The sequence below is a fragment of the Aythya ferina genome, assembly GCF_964211825.1.
Source record: "Aythya ferina genome assembly, contig: HAP1_SCAFFOLD_72, whole genome shotgun sequence".
Classification (NCBI taxonomy): Eukaryota; Metazoa; Chordata; class Aves; order Anseriformes; family Anatidae; genus Aythya; species Aythya ferina.
Window position 1 is genome coordinate 111375 of NW_028181438.1, and position 11760 is coordinate 123134.

At 40.8% G+C, this 11760-nt stretch overlaps 1 pseudogene across 1 annotated transcript in view; it reads left to right on the forward strand.

Annotated features, from left to right (window-relative positions):
• LOC311428403 (ATPase family AAA domain-containing protein 2-like) overlaps window positions 1-4986 on the forward strand; it is a 29319-nt pseudogene extending 24333 nt beyond the window's left edge. The window contains exons 15-16 of the transcript in view: window positions 47-285; window positions 4975-4986. The product of the transcript in view is annotated as an ATPase family AAA domain-containing protein 2-like (transcript). The remainder of the gene's footprint in view (window positions 1-46; window positions 286-4974) is intronic.
• The last annotated feature ends 6774 nt before the right edge of the window (window positions 4987-11760 follow it).

An 11760-nucleotide genomic window follows, 5' to 3' on the forward strand; every position in this document is an offset into this window, starting at 1 on the left:
TAAACCTGGGCCTTGACTGATGTAACGTTTGATTTTTGTTTGTTAGGATACTGTGGTGCAGATATCAAATCCCTCTGTACTGAAGCTGTGCTGTGCTCTCTACGCCGATGCTATCCTCAGATTTATGCAAGTAGGGAGAAATTGCAGCTAGATGTTAATTCTATTAAAATAAAAGCGAAGGACTTTTTCATGGCTATGAAGAAGGTTGTTCCAGCTTCAAACCGGATCGAGACTTCGCCCGTACAAGCACTATCACCCATTTTCAAGCCACTTTTTCAAAGATCAGTAGAGAATATTTTACAAGTTGTGCAGAAGATCTTCCCGCATGCACAGCTTGCACTGAAGGAGGACCGACAGCAAGGTATAACCACAGCATCCACTTCTTTATAATTCTGCTAAAGCAAAAACTTGTGGTTTGTGCAATCAACTTATAGCTTTCAGACATAATGGTGGTAGAATTTTATTATTTGCATGTGCGTGTCTTGTTTTTGGGCAAGTCTGGAATATAACGCATAGGTTTTATTGTGGATTCGAAACTGAAATGCCAAATGGAAGCTCTGAATGATCAATACACAGTAAAGGATGATGCGTTCTCTACTGAAGCATGCTGCTTCTGACGGCAGCTAAGATAATTAGCATTTGTAGAGGTTGACTTGAGGTTTGAAGTATAAGGCACCTATTTTTCTGTAAAAAATCAAAACTCAGATCTTTGGAGGGGAAGCATTTCTAGGTCAATGTTTCTAATTCCTTTCTGAAGAATGTCAGGACCAGGATACAAGTATACCTGCTCTAAGCTAAGTATTGTTTTAGCTATCATCCTTTTTAACCAGTCTCCTAATTTAAATGTTTGTGGATCGTACTATACACGTGAGATCAATTAGCATTGATACTTACTAGATGAATGGAATTCTGTGGCCATCACATCCTTTATCCCCATGCTTTCATTGTGGGAACCTCCTCCAGAAAGAAATGGTCTTGTTTGTTTTTTTTTTAGCTATTTAGCAACTGCAGAAAGTGTTTGTAATCTCCTTTATTCTAAGGGGGAGAAAAAAATCACCAAGAGTAGCATACCTTATATGTACACATCAGTGGGACTTAGTAGAGCTTTGTAGGGCCTTGTGCCATCTCCTTAGATCTGTGGTGGGCTGAACTCTAGGAAATAGCTTTCAGTGTGTGCTCTCAAATGAAGAAAGGGTTTTGGCACTGATTTAGAAGCTGTATTAATGGAAGAGAAAGAGACAAAGGCTATTCAGGAAAGTTAACAAACCTCTTTTGCCTTTCAGAGCATTTCAATCCTATTTTACAAGATGATATGTTTGACAGTGATGACGACGCATCCTTGGTTTCTGGAGATGAATTAAAAGATGGAATGCCTGACGGACCAGAGAAAAAACGCCTCTGTTTCAGCAGGTAAAGAAAGATAGATCCCTGTTACGTTTAAATTCTCAGGTCTGCTGAGTCTTTGTAAACAGTTCCAGCTGTTAAAAGTGCGAGGGTTGGTAGACGAAGGGGCAACATCAAGTTTGTGTGTTGAAGGGGTGCTTGGTATTCACAAGAAGAAAGGGTGGAGGGACTAAAGTTGTAATGAAGTTGCTCTGAATGACCAAATTGAAAAGCCCAGGCTTCTCTTCGTAAGCCAAAGTGATCCGTAGACTACCAGAACACGTTGACTTAATCCATGGCATTCTTTGAAAGACTCAAGACCACATAAATGTGCAGTCTGTCCTTTTAGCTAAAAATAGCCCAACTTTATGGGTTTGTGTTGCCACCTTTTGCCCTTCTGTTTTCCAGGATTGTTAAACCAGTAGTGAATTATGTAGCAGAAAGAAAACTGAGAAAGGGCTTGTTAAAACACCTTGAGAAAAAATTGAATGGTGTCTTTATTTGTTAAGCCACCAAGTTGTGTTAATCTTGTGCTATTTTAGTATGGAAGTCATGCAAGCCCACAGTTGGAAAGTTAGATCATGTTGTCACAGCTGGATCAGTTATTTTTCTCCGTTTCTATTGCTGTGCTGTCCAGAAGATTTTCTGTGCTTTAGAGCAAGGCTAAGTCTCTAGCATCTTTGATTTAAGCCAGCAGAGGTACAGCCTGATTGTAGTGGGGAAACAAATGCTCCTCACCAATTTATTTCCTAGTAGTAAAGCAAGATTGCAGGGATATTAATTTGCAGTCTTGGTTTAGTAAAGAATAGGAAACACAAGGGAAGAAGATGAAACAATTGGAATGAGTGAATAACTTAACTGGAAATCTTACATGTATTTAATATACCGCTGCCATTTGGATTATTTGGGGAGGGAAAAGAAAGTCTATAGGAAAATTACTTGGAACATCTGTGTGTCTATTCAGCACCTCATCTATAAACTTGTTTTCTTAACTCTTGTTCTAGGAGTGCTTTCTGGGAACCAACATCATGCCAGCCCTGTCTGCTAATAGTAGGAAAAGAAGGGTATGGCCAGGTTTCTTACGTGGCACCCGTGGTGTTGCACGCTTTGGAGAAGTTTCCCGTTCACACCCTGGACCTTTCTGTTCTGCTTACAAACGTTGCACCGCCAGAAGAAATCTGCGGACAGGTACCTTTTTTTCTTTTTCTTCTCATCAGATTCACTGACTGTATGTAAAAGATCAATCGAGTTGCAAGTAAGGTGAGCAAAATTCATTGGTAATGGAGGTGGCCTTGTTTTAATGTGCTGGGATGTTTGCTTCTGTCTGAAAATCCCCTTTTCTTTTAGACAGCACCACAAACAATCTGGATGTTGTACATGTCGACATTTTCCATACCCAGTTTTACAGTGAGGCTGTTGCTAGCAGCTCAGGAAGCTGGGCGGTGTTGCTAATAAACATCTCTTTGTGGAAAGAAATGCTGTTCATGTCACTGGGATCCAGAAAGTAGTTCTCATTGCCTCCTAAGACTGTGTGCTCCCAGTAGATGGCTCTGTATCAGACTGCATGTCGGCTACTTTTTGTAGCCTTCTTCTAAATTATATTAGTAAGGCAACCAAGGTTTGGGGCTTCTGTTTATTTTGTTTTCGCACGGACATGCACAACTTGTGCTGTTGCAGTATGTGCAATAAAAGCATTAACATTCAGAAAACACTTCATTTGCACGGTGATGTGGTTTTAACTAGAAAAAATGACCAGATTTGGTGTTTTTACTTTTAGGCAGGAAATCCATTTTCTTGTTTGGCATCACTACCTTAAAATATTTTTACCTTTAGTGGAAACGTTTGAGAGCCATACAAGTAAGGACAGACATGTTACACGACTGAATACTGATGTGTCCCTTAAGAGGGACATTTCCTTTCTTTGTTATGCGATGATTGTGGCTGTGGCCATATAGCTACGGTGTCTAGCCACTGCCTGAATATATCCTTCCCATCTTCTGACTAGAGTTCTCCGAATACTGATAATCTGAAAGGGTGCACAGAGAAATTCCTTATGTGAAAGGATGCTTGCCACTCTGTTCACGTAGTTTCATTTCATGGGGCAGTCAGATGGCTATGTAGCTATGTATTAAGAGGTTCTTGTACGTGTTTTAGTTTTCTTACGCAAGCTTTCCTTTTCACTAGCTGATCCGAAATGCTCAGAAGACAGCACCAAGCACAATTTATGTCCCAGATATCCATTTATGGTGGGACAACGCTGGACCTGCCTTGAAACTTACTTTTCTAACTCTACTACGTAACATTCCAGCATTTTTGCCAGTTTTGCTGCTTGCTCCGTCTGATGTACGTCACTCAGATCTCCCAGAAGAGGTATTTGTCAATACTTTTCTTACTATTTCTTCAGTGTCTTGTAATTTATGAATGCTTTCAACATCAAAATGCTGTGCTTTCTTAAATGCATGCTGTTATTACTCAGTCACCCTAACAAATCACTTAAAATTTGCTTAGAGAAAAAGAATACTGTGAAAGCATCTGCTTAAGGTTTTTTCTGAGTCAAGCAAGTGACTTTCACCCCTTTCTCACGCATGCAAATAATAAATTAATACAATAATTCTGATTGCTACAAAGTGGTTCAGTCAAGAATATGAAGTGCTTGAAATGACAAGAGGATGTTTTTACTGAAGAGATTTCTTCTGACAGTCTGCCATTCCATGCTATGTTGGGTAAACTGCTAATAATGCAATTTAGTAGAGAATTGAAACACTTTGATTAAAAAAAAATAAGTAAATCAGTTTCTTTCTTCATATAGGCCAAAGCTTTCCAAGCTGGAAAGCTGAGTTCCAATTTCTGCTAAAGTAACTTTGGAATCGAATTCTAGTTGTATTCCTAAATAAACTGTAGTAAAAGTAGGTGCAGAACTTCATTGACTTCTGAGAGTTTACATTAAGGGAAGGTGCCCAAAACAGGACCACGCTGTTGTCATTCTGATGATTTGGTCTCAGTCACTGGGGGAAAAGAACGGGTCTTACCTAGACGTGTTTATTATCAACTGCTTTGAAAGTGCTTGAGTTCCCACAGAAGTTTTTGTACAGGCTGTAAATTCCTTCTAAAATAAGTAGTGAAATTCCTCACCTACCTTTTATTACTAGAACTTGAAAATGGAGGAAGACGTAGAGGTACTAACTACTTCAGACACCTTTTGGTAGAGAAATAAAAACTCAGCAAAAAGCCCTCACTTGTCTGCTGAAGCCTTTCTTTTCCCTCTATAGCCATAAAGGTTCTAAGTAAAGGATGCAGCAAGGCAAGTAAATACAAAGGAGGCGCTGTTGGATGTGGTGAAAGCCATTACTTTACCAGTGTAGCGTACAATCCCTTCAGCGAGCTTTAATTCTACAGGTGATTCTTAAAGGTGATATTTGAATTTGCCGTGCCAACCTGTGAAAATGTAGCGTTTTAAGGCCAGGAAGATAACTTTTTTCAGTTTGTGTTCTTCAGGTTATTCTTAATTTGAAAAGGTACTCGTCTTTTTGGAATCGAAGATGAGTTTTTTGTGGCCTTAAATCTGAAATATCTCTCCTTCTTCTGCTTTAGATGCAAAAATGATTTAATACGGAATTTGGAGAAGTGTGCAATATTGAGTTGCCTGGTAGGGCAGAGAGAGCAGCCTTTTTTTGAGGACCTAATTCTAAATGAAGTGGCTAAGCCTCCTGTAAAGAAAAGAGGTGAGGAGGATATGAGAAGTACATCTAAAACTTTCCTATCGAAGTTACTAGCTCGTTGGTCTTTGCTTTGGTGGTCATTTTCTGTCAGTAATTTGTCATATGCTTGTATTTGAGTACTGTAAATTGGCTAATTTTTCCTGATGAATTGAAGTTGATCGGACATTGGAAGTTGTGCCTGTAGCACCACCAGCTGAGCCTCAGAAGCCACAAGAGGAAGAAGTAAAGATGCTGGAGGAGGAAGAGAAGGATACCTTGCGTGACCTTAGAATTTTCTTGAGGGACGTTACTCACAGACTTGCCACTGACAGACGTTTCAGGGAATTTGCAAAGCCCGTTGACCCACAGAAGGTAAAGTAGTGCTGATCCGTGTGTGTCTGTAACTTCTCAGTGTTCATACTTCTCAGCGTTTTGGGGAAGGTTCAACTTTGTTTTTAGGGCTGCACTGTTAGGATTTTGCAAGAAGCAGAGGCAGTGCTTTTACTTCTGCTGACTCTCAAATGTGTCTTATGGGATTATTCGCTGAAAGCCCTGGTTTCATTCTAAAAAGCCAGTCCAAATGCCAACACAGTTTGCTCGTGAAAAAGCTTTGATACATAGGCGTGTCACAGCACTGCAAAGCACAGAGATCTTTCCTTATAATGACAAACAGTATTTACAGGAGTACTTGAGTGAAGTCTGAAGCCCCTTCTTGGACTGTCAGTTCCTGTGGGAACAGGAATAGGAGCAGCAGTTTGTAAAACTAAGTTTTGAGATCCTGTTCTCTGTTTCATCTGGAACTCCTCAATAGGAATCAACCATAAGTGCAGTGTGTTTTCTTTTTCCTCCAATTGGCTGCTTAGATGCCTTTTTCTCCTTAATTTATGAGATAAGCCTAAACTAGGGGCGTATATTTCAAAGACAGATGTAACTTGAATGTACCTGGGGATCAGCAAAGTCGTCTTCATGTGGGCCTCCACTGGCTTTTCTTCCCCTTTTCTCCTAGGTTCTTGAGCTGTGAAAAATCTAGACAGATACATATGTCCTCATCTGAACTGGTCATTAGTCTCCTCTTCTGGTCTGAGGGAAGAAATGAGCACCTCAGGGCCCAGTTATCTCATTCTAAAGTAGATGCCTGCAATAGGTACTTCACAGGTGCAATTCATGCACCTTTTCCTCAATGTCGACAACAAAGAGAATGCCGGATGGCTTGCTCAGCTTTCACTGTTGTGATTTTCTGAAGCAAAGTGAAATGAATCTCCCACCCTCAGTGTTTCTTCTCTACCATGCACGTGCTTCTGACCTCCCTACTTCTTGTTGTCCTCTCGTGGCCGCTCTAATGAAAAATGAAAAAGCCCTTCCATTTTTGAGAAGCAAACTGGTTAATTTCAGCATCTTCTGATGCATCGCAAATGTTCAGAGTTTTTAGGAAGTCGTTTATTTAAAGTCTTCAGAATAATTTTGGTAGACAGTGTGCAAGGTTAAGAAAACCTCTGAATGCTTGTATTTGATCTGCAGGTACCTGACTATGCCACAAGGATTAAAGAGCCGATGGATCTTTCAACAGTTCTGACTCAAATTGACTCGCGCCAGTACCTCACTGCCGGAGACTAGCTGAAGGACATCGATCTAATCTGTAACAATGCCTTAGAGTACTACCCGGATCAAAGATCTACAGGTGAGGATGTGCTTTTTAGCCCTAGTTTAAAAAATCTGTCAAACATATAGATGGATAAATGCTGTGTGCAGACAATAGACTTCGGATGGATTAGCTGATTTTGGACGTCCAGACTGTAAATATTTTATCATTTTGCTACTTGGGCATGGAATTGTGATATAAGTGTTCCCAAGGAACTAGTGCTTTTGTTTTAATTAACTTCGATGTTGTTATGCTGAAAATATTCACTGAGAGAACCTTTTGGAACCAACCTATGAAGAAAGCAATTTTCTTCTGTGATCAAAACAGTTTCATTGGTTGGTAGACAACATTCAGTTAAAGTGTGTAAAATTTCAGATCGTCACAGCGCCTATGTTTTGGAAGGCACTGCATATTCAATGGTGAGGAACGAAACGGATACAGAGTTTAGACGACTTTGTGAACCAATTAAAGAATCTCGTGAGAAAAGAGGTACGTGCTTTAACGCTAAGGATTTGAAGACTTGTCTCTGCATTTGTAACTGAAAATGCACGACGAAGATCTTTGGTATCTATTCTTTCTTGCAAGGTTGCACCTCTGCAGCGTGTGCTCCATGCGACAACTCCAAGTCACCACAGCAGAACCCTGCTACTGAAGACGAGAAACCAGATGAAGAGAGTAATGAAAATGAGGAGATGCCAGTGGCACCTGTAGATGCCAGTACACCCATTTCTAATGGCAAGTTGCATTTTATTCAGCTGCTCTTGTCGTTCATACCTTCTCTGTTCTTGAGGCGCAACAGGTGTCTCTGATGCCTGGCTCTTTATGGCAGAGGTATTTTGTTTTCAAATTGACTTCCAAATGGGAGAGAGAAATCCAGAGGTCATTCATTCAATATAGCGATGAATTAAAGTTCAAAGAAAGTTGGTTCATTTGATGTACTCTTACTGGAACTTCATTTTGTAAACAGAACGACCCCTCACTCAAGGATATCACAGCTTCCCTCCCGTACTAAAAATGATAGTACTCACCCTTGTAGGAGCAGCAATGTGAAGAAGGTCAAGGGCAGTAAGAAGGGTTCGAAGCTTTGATATAACAAGCCTTTCACTTTTTTTGACAGAGCTCCTAATAAGCATCTTTAGCAAGGTCTGGAGATGGGAGAAAAACTCAAACTAGATTTTAATTCTAGGATGTAGAATGTCAAGCTTGACTGTTCCTCTGAACAGTCAATTGAATTTAAATTTTTTTAATTTAAATTAATTAGTTTATTTTTTTTAATTTAAATTCAACTGAATTAAAAGTTTTGAATTTAAATTCCAATTGAATTTATTGAAAAAAATTCCAATTGAATTTAATGTTTTGTTGTTGTAGTTTTTCACGAAACACTAAGTTTATGTGAAAGGTTTTGCTGCAATATCTTTTTGCCAAGGATATTAAGCTTAAGTTATCCACAAGAAAACGGTGGGGAAAGGGAAGCTTTAGTTTTGAAAGCTTTTTTTTTTTTTTTTTTTTTTTTCTCTCCAGGTTTTTCTTGAGCACAGCAGCGTTTCAGTGTCTGCCTGCCATTAGTTGCCCCACTACCAAGTCAGGAGGGTCAATTAAACTTGCGTGAGGCAGAATTTCTTTATCTGAATCTACGTGGTTCACATAAATATATTCTTGTTTTCTTCTTTCCCTAGGATTATTCTTCTCCCAGTATTGAATGTTTCAACGGACACCGTTTAAGATCAATGAGCAAAAGCATCCTGCGGTGTTCAGTCTCCAGCTTTGAAGAAAGTATGGCGATACTGAGGGGAAATGTCAAGAGAAGACGCTTTTCAAGGTACTGTATTTCTATATGTTCAATCTCTGTTTGATTTGTAGATTGAAAAGCAAGAGAGAAAGCATGTGCAGTGAGTTGTGGCCTGATAAACCTCCGGCTAAAATCAGCAGAGGCCTATGAGCATGCTGATGGCGTACCAGTACCTTAAAACTAGAATCCCTCTTCTCAGTGAAAGTTTTCCGCTTTTCTAAAACAAACCTGTTTTTTTCCCCAACCCCTTTGAGGTGTTGTTGTGGTTTAACCCGGCCGGCAGCTAAACACCACACAGCCCTTCTGCAACCCTCCCACCTCCCTCTCTGGGATGGGGGAGAGAAACGGGACAGTGAAGCCCGCGAGTTGAGATAAAGGCAGTTTATTAAGACAGGAAAATAATAATAATGATGATGATGATGATGATAGTACTGCTACTAGTAATGTGTACAAAACAAGTGATGTACAATGCAGTTGCTCACTACCCGCTGACCAGTGCCCAGCGTAACCCCTAGCAGCCCGGCTGCCCCGCCCTATCCATGGTGCAGCGTGTTGCCATAAGGCATAGAATTCTTTGGCCAGTTGGGGTCGGCCATCCTGAGTCTGTCCCCTCGCAGCTGTTGCTGTGCGCCGATTCTGATCGCCAGTAGGACAGTGAGACACCGAAAGGTCCTTGGCTTGTTGTAAGTACTGCTCTGCAGCAATTGAAACATCGGGGTGGTATCAGCACTCTTCTAAACATCCTTTCACACATCCTCAGCCAAAACATAGCAACCTACCCGCTACTAGGAGGAGAACTAACTCTGTCCTAACAGAAACCAGGACATGTATCTTTTCCACTTGGGTGCTATTGCTCATAATTTTGAGAATTCAACATGAGCAAGCTAGGAAATGTGGGTACATACAGAACCGCGTGTATATGGCACACAACAGACTTGGGATGTGGATCCTGCGTGAGGCCTACAGGCTTCTCTTTGTATACCATGGAGCACTGGCTTGTAAACATGGTGAAATTTCCCATCCTTGATGGGTCTAATACAACAAGTCTTTTCTCCCTTTTCTGCCCTGTCCTCTTTCTTAATGTAGGCAGTTGAGAAAGCCAAAATTGGAACGAAAAAAAGAATATAGCACAGATAAGTGGCTGTAAGTCCCCGGGATACCTATTTACGCTGGTTACTGAAGAGGATGGCACTTGGTCACTCCATGGCTTTCATTTGATCCTAGCAGCACAGTGGTATAGCTCTTCCCTTCCCCTTGTCCTCTTGGCTCTTTTAATGATAGTGCAAGCAACAAACCTGTGCCAAAGGGTGCTGTATGGCAAACAATGGGCAGGCTTTTTTCTAAAAAGCACGAGTTTGAGTTATGTGGTGTTTGGGTGTTTCTCTTGAAACGATTCTTCCCTCCTTGAGCTGTTAGATCCTAATGCAGGAAATGGAAGTGCTGCATGCATAAACAGAGTAATCAAACATACACCTCTTAGGAAGAGGCTTGCAATGTCCTAGTGTTTGTTTTGAGCACTGGTAGATACAGTTTGACATGAATGGAGTGAAAACACCTTAGAGAAAGGTGTTGATTGTTCTCACTTTTCCAAGAAATAAGTGGAGTAGATTTCCCTCCTGCATGGAACAAAAGTTGCACGTTTGTTTTTGTCTGGCTAGCTTTCAGTCTCTTTAAAAATCTCCCTACAGGTCCCAGTTTTAAGTAGACAGTTTAAACGTGCAGAGCGATAAAGAAGTGGAATGCAGTGGTTGTGACACCAACTTCTGATCTGAAATGTAAAGAAAACTCAATCCACTTCAGGGTGCCTTTTTTGTCTGTCTGTTTCCATTTTACAAGAGCAACGGTGAAATAAGGAGAATCCCATCTTCACTGTTTCAAAAGACTTTGTTTCTGCGTTTCAGTCACCAGAACATTGAGGAGTAGAGCTGGTGCAAAAACTGTGAGACGAGTCCACGGAGAAAACAGGGACTTGGAGCTGCGCCGCAGCTGTAGAGTCGGACACAGTCGGTACTCGACTACTAACTCGTCCATTCTATTTGACAAACTTATGACAAAGTAAGTCATCTTTTCTTGCAGACCTCTTAGAATGATCTTTCTTCGCAAGCCTTTGCACTATGGCATGATGTTGGCCTCGACTTGCTCTTTATTTTGACAGCAAAGAGGTTTGGCTGCTCCTGGCATTTCCTTCATGTTTACAGGGAGACACCGTTACCTGGCTAGATAAACAGATTTTCTTGAAGGTGCTATTTCAGCATATAAGAATTGACACTCGTCAGCGCCGCTGATTCTGGTTTATCACTATTTGCATTGCAAATCTCCTTGTCCAAAGCTTAAACTGATGTATGCACTGCTTGAAAACAAAACCTGAAGTTGCAGAGCAGAAGACTCAAGTCATTATGTTAGCAGCTGTGTAACCATACTGCTTTCCAAGCATAAGATGTCCAGCTTATTTTGTTTCTATGAAGAGTTTAAACGGCTCCCGTTAAGCAAAGATGTCCCCACACTGATACTTACTATTAAGCAAGGATTCCACCTCCTTTGGCTGAGGTCTGCTCCCTTACTCACATTGGAACATTCATCCAAGTAGCCTGCAATTCCACACTGTCGGGGGAAAGTCCATAGAATAGAAAAGGTTCCTCCAGTCTCTACCTCAGCCTTTTTTTTTGAAGCATGCAATAAAGCAAAACATTCACAGGCTGCCCTTCCATGCAAAACAAGGCAAATTAGTAAGACAGGAGCCACAAAACTGATTGTCCTTTAAAGTTAAAATGAGATTTGAAATAGATCGAGTTAGCAAGTGTTGTAAGTCTGTAGCTAAGTCTGGTTTTGCCAATGCAGCACAATTCCCTATCACGTAGCCAGAGCTGCTTCTGTAGCTCCAAGAAGCAAAACTGCTTTGACAAAATACTGTGTCATCAAAGCATTCGTTGGCTCAGTAGGCACGGCTCAGGTTCAAGAAGTTTGTGAAAAAATGAGTACTAACAGAAGCAGCAGGGTCCAAAGAAACACTTTATGTCCCCACTGCGAAATGAGGGGCTTTACCTTGAGTGTTATGCACACTGTCAATAGAAAAGCACTGTAACAGAATCTGCCACGGCAGTTTGCATGTTACTGAAAGACCATCAGAGTGGGACTGCAGCAAGATCATTGCGAAGTTACAAAAAAACCATGTGGGGGTGGGAGTTTAGTTGCGTTAGATAACACAATCTTAGATAAAGATTTTGGTCTTAACGTAAAAGTAAGGATGTCTA